The sequence below is a fragment of the Elephas maximus genome, chromosome 6 (genome assembly GCF_024166365.1).
Source record: "Elephas maximus indicus isolate mEleMax1 chromosome 6, mEleMax1 primary haplotype, whole genome shotgun sequence".
Taxonomy (NCBI): domain Eukaryota; kingdom Metazoa; phylum Chordata; class Mammalia; order Proboscidea; family Elephantidae; genus Elephas; species Elephas maximus.
In genome coordinates, this window is record NC_064824.1 from 97,488,645 (window position 1) to 97,496,640 (window position 7,996).

General features: G+C 36.4%; 1 non-coding gene across 1 annotated transcript; it reads left to right on the plus strand.

Annotated features, from left to right (window-relative positions):
• The first annotated feature begins 1,792 nt into the window (after positions 1-1,792).
• LOC126078610 (U6 spliceosomal RNA) lies at positions 1,793-1,899 on the plus strand. The gene has a single exon (XR_007518096.1). It is a non-coding gene; the product is annotated as a U6 spliceosomal RNA (small nuclear RNA).
• The last annotated feature ends 6,097 nt before the right edge of the window (positions 1,900-7,996 follow it).

Sequence of the window (7,996 nt, forward strand, 5' to 3'; positions counted from 1 at the left end):
GTGTTTTTGCTGAGAGACTATTTTGATTACAGAGGAGAGTGACTTCACTGTATACCAGAGGGTAGAGTTTTAAAAGATTGTACTCAATAGGGGGTAGGTATTTTGAAAGGTCCACAGAACTGGACCTAAGTATAGGCAATGATTTGAAATACAAAATACGGTAATTTACACGCAATAAAATTGTGTCAGATATATCATTAATTAATAATATTCATTATTCAATAAAGTTGACATAGGGTCAAGTGCAAGCTTTGAGTCAGACAGACAGTTTCAAATCCAAAGTCCACTACTTTAGCTGTTGGCATTGGGCATGTTATTTAAATTCTGTGAGCCTGCTTATTCACATTAATATTGGATATACTTATGCTTATTTCGATTGTAGTTTTATTAATTTAAAATATCTAGCACTTTTAAGATAGCTAATAAATAGTAGTTGTGATTAGTATTATCCATTGAATTAACTTTCTTAATTTAATGTGATATTTGATTTATTTAAAACTGAGAATCCACAGTGCCTTGAGAAAAAAGGATAAAAATATTGATTGTTGAATAAAAAGTTGTTTTGGTTATTTATATGCATGAATGATGTTTAGAAGTTTTGATTTCAAAAACATTTCTTCCTTAGTACACGACTTTTGCTTACCACCTGAGGTGAAAATTAACCTCATTCAACATCTATCCTAGTAATATTTTCTCTTGCCTCCTTTACCATAAAGGCTAAAGGTTGCTGCTAAAGATGGCAATATGACACGGTTTTAACCAATAAGAAGTAGGAAATATCCTGGGTAAGGCTTCTAGGAGTTTTTGTTTTCCTAATAAAGAGAGACAGTCTCCCCTGATACATTTTGCTCTCTTTTTTTTTTTTTTCTTTAAACTTTGTCTTTTCCCCTCATCCCTGCCTGAAAAGTGGGCATGATGCCTAGAGGTCTAGCAATCATCTTGGGATCGCTAGGCAACAGACATGAGAACAAAATGCAATTCTCTAAGTATGGTAGATCATAAATATGGAAATAATATATTGACTCCTGAAAAGATCATTAAAATGCTATGAATAGTAAACTACCAACCTCCAGAAATCCTGGTTTATGAGAAAATGAGAAGCATATATTTAGGCCACAATGGTCATGTTTGCTTTTACTTGTACCCAAATACAATCCTAACAGTTTTACCACTTTTCCAAATAGTAGGCAAGCAACCTAAATCCACTTTGCTCCTTATATTTTATCTTACTTTTCTCTAATAAGGTGTACTGTTGTTACAATTTTGTCATCTTTATTTAAGTTATGTAAGCTATTTTGGCCACCACTCATCTGTCACAGTTTGTCGTACTGTGGTGGCTTATGTGTTGCAGTGATGCTGGACTCTATGCCACAGATATTTCGAATACCAGCAGGGTCACCAGTGATAGACAGGTTCCAGCAGAGCTTCAAGACGAAGACAGGCTAGGAAGAAGACCTGGTGATCTGCTTCTAAAAGCAGGCCAGTGAAGGACTTATGAATAGCAGCAGAATATTTTTTGATATAGTACTGGAAGATAAGCACCTCAGGTTTGCAAGCACTCAAAATATGACTGGGGAAGAGCTGCCTCCTCAAAGTAGAGTCAACCTTAATGATATGAATGGAATAAAGCTTTTAGGACCTTTATTTGCTGTTGCAGCGTGACTCAAAATGAGAAGAAACACTGCAAACATCCCCTAATCATCAGAAAGTGGAATGTATGAAGTACGAATCAAGGAAAATTGGAAGGTGTCAAAAATGAAATGGCAGTAGTGACCTAAAATAGACTAGTATTGCGCTCACTTCCGCAGCACATATACTAAAATTGGAATGATACAGAGAAGATTGGCATGGCCCCTGCGCAAGGACGACACACAAATTCGTGAAGCGTTCCATGTTTTTAATGGACACAGAAATAGAGGGTGGAGAGAAGGAGAGTGCTGTCTCATTAGGGGGAGAGCAATTAGGAGTAAATAGTGAGATGTATATAAATTTTTGTATGAAAGACTCCCTTCATTTGTAAACTTTCACTTAAAGCACGATAAAAATTAAAAAAAAAATTGGAATGGTATTGGCCAATTTGAATCAGGTAATCATATGGTCTACTATGCCAGGAATGACAAATTGAAGAGGAATGGTGTCACATTCATTGTCTAAAGGAGCATTTCAAGATCTATGTTGAAGTACAATGCTGTCAGTGATAGAGTAATATCCATACACCTATAAGGAAGACCAGTTAAAATGACTATTATTCAAATTTATGTACTAACCTCTAAGCCCAAAGATAAAGAAATTGAAGATTTTTACCAAATTCTGCAGTCTGAAATTGATCAAACAAGCAATCAAGATGCATTGATAATCACTGGTAATTGGAACGTGAAAGTTGGAAATAAAGGATTGCCTTAGTGATAGAAATGATGCCAGAGATAGCTGGAGATGTGGGATGACAGACATCAAGGACATCACACATGAAGAGAGCAACAAGGTCATTAAAAAGACAGGGAAGAAAGAAAAGACCAACGTAGATGTCAGAAGAGACTCTGAAAGTTGCTCTTGGACATAAGTTAGCTAGAGTGAAAGGAAGAAATGATCACATAGAAGAGCTGAACTGAACATTTCAAAGGGCAGCTAGAAAAGACAAAATGAATATTATAATGAAATGTGCAAAGACCTGAAGTTGGAAAACCAAAAGGGATGAACACACTTGGCATTTCTGAAGTTGAAAGAACTGAAGAAAAATTCAAGCCTCAAGTTGCAATACATGGGCAAGGTATTGACACTGAACGACCCAGGAAGTATCAAAAGAAGACGGAAGGATACACAGTCACTATACCAAAAAAAAAAACAAAAACAAAAAACTGGTCAATGGTCAAGCATTTCAGGAGGTAGCATATGATCAACAACTGATGGTTCTGAAGGAAGAAATTCAAGTTGCACTGAAAGCATCGGCAAAAAACAAGGCTCCAAGAATTGACGGAATACAAATTGAGGTGTTTCAACAAATGAATGCAACATTGGAAGCACTCACTCATCTATGCCAAGAAACTTGGAAGACAGCTACCTGGCAAATGGATGGAAGAGATCTGTATTTGTCCCCATTCCAAAGAAAGCTGATTCAAGAGAATGCAGGAAGTACTAATAATATCATTTTTATCACATGCAAATAAAATTTTGCTGAAGGTCATTCAAAAGCGATTGCAGCAGTAGATCGACAGGGAATTACCAGAAATTCAAGCCAGATTCAGAAGAGGATGTGGAATGAGGGATATCATTGCTGATGTCGGATGGATCTTGGCTGAAAGCAAAGAATACTAGAAAGATGTTTACAAAAATAAAAACTAAACCCGCTGCTGTAGAGTTGATTATTACTCATAGCAACATTTTAAGACAGAGTCGAACTGCCCCATAAGGTTTCCAAACAGCAGCTGGTAGATTTGAACTGCGACTTTTTGGTTAGCAGTCGAATGCCTAACTGCAGCACCACCAGGGTTCCAGAAATTACCTGTGTTTTATTGACTATGCAAAGACCATAGCAAATTATGAATAACCTTGGGAGGAATGGGAGCCCCAGAACGTTTAATTGTGCTCATGAGGAACCTGTACATAGACCAAGACGCAGTCATTCAAACAGAACAAGGGGATACTGCATGGTTTAAAATCAGGAAACATGTACTTCAGGGCTGTATTCTTTCACCATACTTATTCGACCTGTATGCCGAGCAAATAACCTGAGAAGCTGGATGATATCAAGAAGCATGAGCTATCAGGATTGGTGGATGACTCATTAACAACCTGTGATATGCAGATAACCTTGCTTGCTGAAAGTGAAGAGAACTTGAAGCACTTACTTATGATGATCGAAGACCACAGCCTTCAGTATGGATTACACCTCAACATAAAGAAAACAAAAATCCTCAAAACTGGACCAAAAAGCAACATCATGATAAATGGAGAAAAGATTGAAGTTGTCAAAGATTTCATTTTACTTGGATCCACAATCAACACCCATGGAAGCAGGAGTCAGGAAATCAAATGGCTATTGCATTCGGCAAATCTGCTGCAAAAGACATCTTTAAAGTGTTAAAAAGCAAAGTTGTCACTTTAAGGACTAAATTTCACCTGACCCAAGCCTTGGTGTTTTCAATCACTTCATAAGCATGTGAAAGCTGGACAATGAATAAGGAATGCTGATGAAGAATTGATGCCTTTGAATTACGGCGCTGGCAAAGAATATTGAATGTACCATGGACTGCCAGAAGAACGAACAAATCTGTCTTAGAAATACAGCTGGAATGCTCCTTAGAAACAAGGATGGCGAGACTTCATCTCACGTACTTTGGACATGTTATCAGGCAGGACCAGTCCCTGGAGAAGGATATCATGCTTGGTAAATTAAAGGATTAGTGAAAAAGAGGAAGACCCTTAACGAGACGGACTGACAGTGGCTGTAAGGATGGGCTTAAACAGAGCAACAATTATGGCTCAGGACTCGGCAGTGTTTCATTCTGTTGTACGTTGGGACGTAGGGTCGTAGGGTCGTTATGAGTTGAAAGAGGCTCGACAGCACCTAACAACAACACAGGCTATTATTGAAAGAATAGTTTTGCTTTTTTTTCCTGAAAATATACTCATGTGTTTCTCACAGAAATTTTTAGTAAACTTATGTGAAAAGTATACATTTAACTAATGCTATATTAAATAAAGAAGGATTTAAAAAAAAATTAACATAGCAATATAGGAATTCTGTTTATTAAAAAAAAAAAACTAATAACTTCTCTCAGAAAAATGATAAATGTTCCCTAATTATTGAAAACAGCGTCTTTCTCTAGTTAGATAGGTATCTTTTTAGTGTGTTTATCAGGTAAAGGGAAATAAATGCAAAGTACACCTTTAACCTAGAATTGTTCTGTCTTCTTCTAAAAAAGGTTAAGATAGAGTTTCTTGAATAAATCAAGCCCATTTGCCAAACAGCCATGCTATCTTTTTTTTTTTTTTGTCCTGTTATCTGACAATTGGAAAAAGGAATAAGAGGAAATTGGCAGTGACTTTGATTTTCGCACACCACATAAGGCTATCAACCTGTAAGTTGCGTTTGAAGTAACTTTATTTAAAGACGAACACTACATAAGAAATAATTCTATAATGATAACACTGATGATGCGAGTCTAACATAGGTTAAAAAATAAAGCTTCACTTTTGTAAAAAGAGTACACTTTAGGCAAAATTCTTTATACATTAAATTATTAACACAAATTCCTCTTTTCTACATGGCCAACAATGGTTAAAATATTTTATATGATAAGGAACTTCTGTAAAAGAAATTGCTGGCATAAACATCCGAAGATAGCTATAATGATCAATACGTTTGTTCTCTCCATTTGCTAGCATCTTGCCAGGTAGCCCAAACTACCAACTGTCGAGACAATTCAGCCTCAGTGTAAGAACCCAAAAGGCATATATCATGCACTGAGATTTGATTAAGTGCCACGGCAAGTGTGTTGCTTTTCTGGCAAAGAAAACAGTACCATTCAGCAGGTTGTTATAAAGCAGATATGAATGGGAACGAGCACATCTATGTGTGGGAGGGAGACAGAGACACTTAAAATGAAAACCTGGTGTAAATATGAAGCTGAAGTGTTAGTGCAAATAATCCTTGCTTTAAACTGAACTTGAATCCTTCTACTTACAAATAACACAGCTGCTTTCATGCTAAGTCTACATCTAAGAGACTGTCATCGGAATTGCCAGGATTGCTAAATCCCATAAATCCTCTGGACATTTCTGTGAACAGTTAACTTTTATGTACCTATCAACATCAATAAGCTCACCCTGGGTGGGCATGTGGGTGGCATTATTATCCTCAACTCAGGCAATTGGATAATATCTAGACAGACATAAGACCTAGGGAGGGAGCAGGGAGCAAGCCATTAACTCTTGAAACTATTGAGAAAACTACACCTCTTAGTGTGCATGGAAGACCATTGCTCTCAAATAGTTAAATGTCTTTAAAAAAAAATTGAAACTCAATAAACACCAAAAGATAATTTGGGTGCAGTCCCACTGAGAGAGACATAGAATTAATTAGCTCAGGCCTTCAAATCTTCGTTCATAAAATGAGTGTAAAGAAGGAGTGGTCAGACCCTACAGTGGAGAAATGCCTGTGTTAGAAAAGAAGCTCAAAAGCCCAGCTGCTCAGAGTTCTCAGCGTGACCTTGCATCAGCAGAAGGATATTTGGTAATGCTGTTCAAGGCTAATAACATGTATTTTCAAAACCACATGGGGAAATAAACACATGCAAAAAAGTTTATTAAGTGCGTACTTCCCTAAGTACTGTACATAGAGATGACAAAGTTACAATTCCTGTCCACGTGGAACTCCCAGCCTTCCAGACAAAGTCGTAAAAAAGCAGATGATTTGAGAAACCAAAGGAAGGAATATGCTGAAAGTTTTAGTTAAGTGGTTCTTACATGGAATTTAGAAGATCATAGATTACTTAAGGCCACTTACCAAAAATACTACCACAAACTTCCCTTCTTCTGTGCTCAGGATGAACTCTCTTAAACTTGGTATAAATGAATAGATTTACAAAAACCTGACTTTTGACCTAAAGATGAGAGAATATACTGATTAAGATAAGAAACAAAAGACAGTAACAAAACTATATCAAAAGGAGATGCTTACATCATTAAATTTCAAAATGGACATGGTGATTTGATATATACTCTTTGAAAATATACACAGTCACAAAAAATTTTTGTGAAAAATTGGAGCTTAATACCCAGGAGCTGAGATAAGAAATGTGTCACTACTTATTGCTAACATTCTATGACAGCAATTCTTCCCACCATGAATTCCTTTTAGAATTTGACAAAATCAAAAGAATACACCCCTAATAGATTAAAAAGTTTAGAAAGCATAGAAAGGCAATCTATAGAGCCCTATAAGTGATGCTACCTATCATCAGACAAAAAAAAAAAAGTGAAAAAGATCATGAAAGAGGATCCAAAAACCATATGCTTCCACTATTTATGCAATGAATCAGTCAAGAAGTACACTCTGATGGTCGTTACAGAAATCCAGGTGGTTTTTCTCTCTCACATTAAAAAAAAAAAAAAGCAAAAATAAGATTCCAAGGCTGGTATGATGGTTCCACTGTCATCATGGGTTCAGAATTGTTTGGTCTTTCTGTTCCACCATTCTTAAGATTGCCTCATGATCCCAGAGGCTCAGTCTGCCTAGAGTACCAGCCATCACATCCACATTCCAAGCAACAGGAAGGTGTAAGGTGGCTAGGGATGGAAGAGTTTTCCCTGAAATCCCATGTAACAACTTCCACTAACACCTCACTGTCTACTTCTATCTGCAAGGGAGGCTGGGTATTGTAGTTTTTCCACTGTCCAAGGAAGGCGAGAAAGGATAATAGAAAGCCCTTTCTATAATACCGATGTTGAAGGGAAAGATTAATTATATTACTTTGTTTAATAGAATACAAGACTGTAACTGTATATAGCTGGGTTTTTGTTTGTTGTTTTGTTTTTTCCTCTTCAATGATGATAATAGCAAAAGCTAGCAACTGAGTGTTTGGCACATGCCAGGACTGTTGTTCTAATTACTTTGCATGTATTAATGTATGTACTCCTCACAACAACCCTATAAAATAGGTACTATTTTATTCCCATTTGCAGATGAGAAACTAAAGCACAGAAAGTTTAAGAAACTTCCACAAATTAATAGAGCTGGTAAGTGTCAGAGCTGGGAGTTGAACCCAAACAGTCTGTTTAAAGTATAATTTCACCAATCACACATATGATTCTATAGGATAAAAAGTAATATTAGGATAAAAAATCATGTTTTAAATATTTTTTAAAAGCATAATTCAAAAAGGTAGGACTCCCCTAAAAATTACAGCATTTCATTAACATTTGCCATGTTTTCTCTGAATGGCAAGAATCTGTTTTTTTCCTTCTTTGCACTGAATTCTCCAAAATCCCTATAATG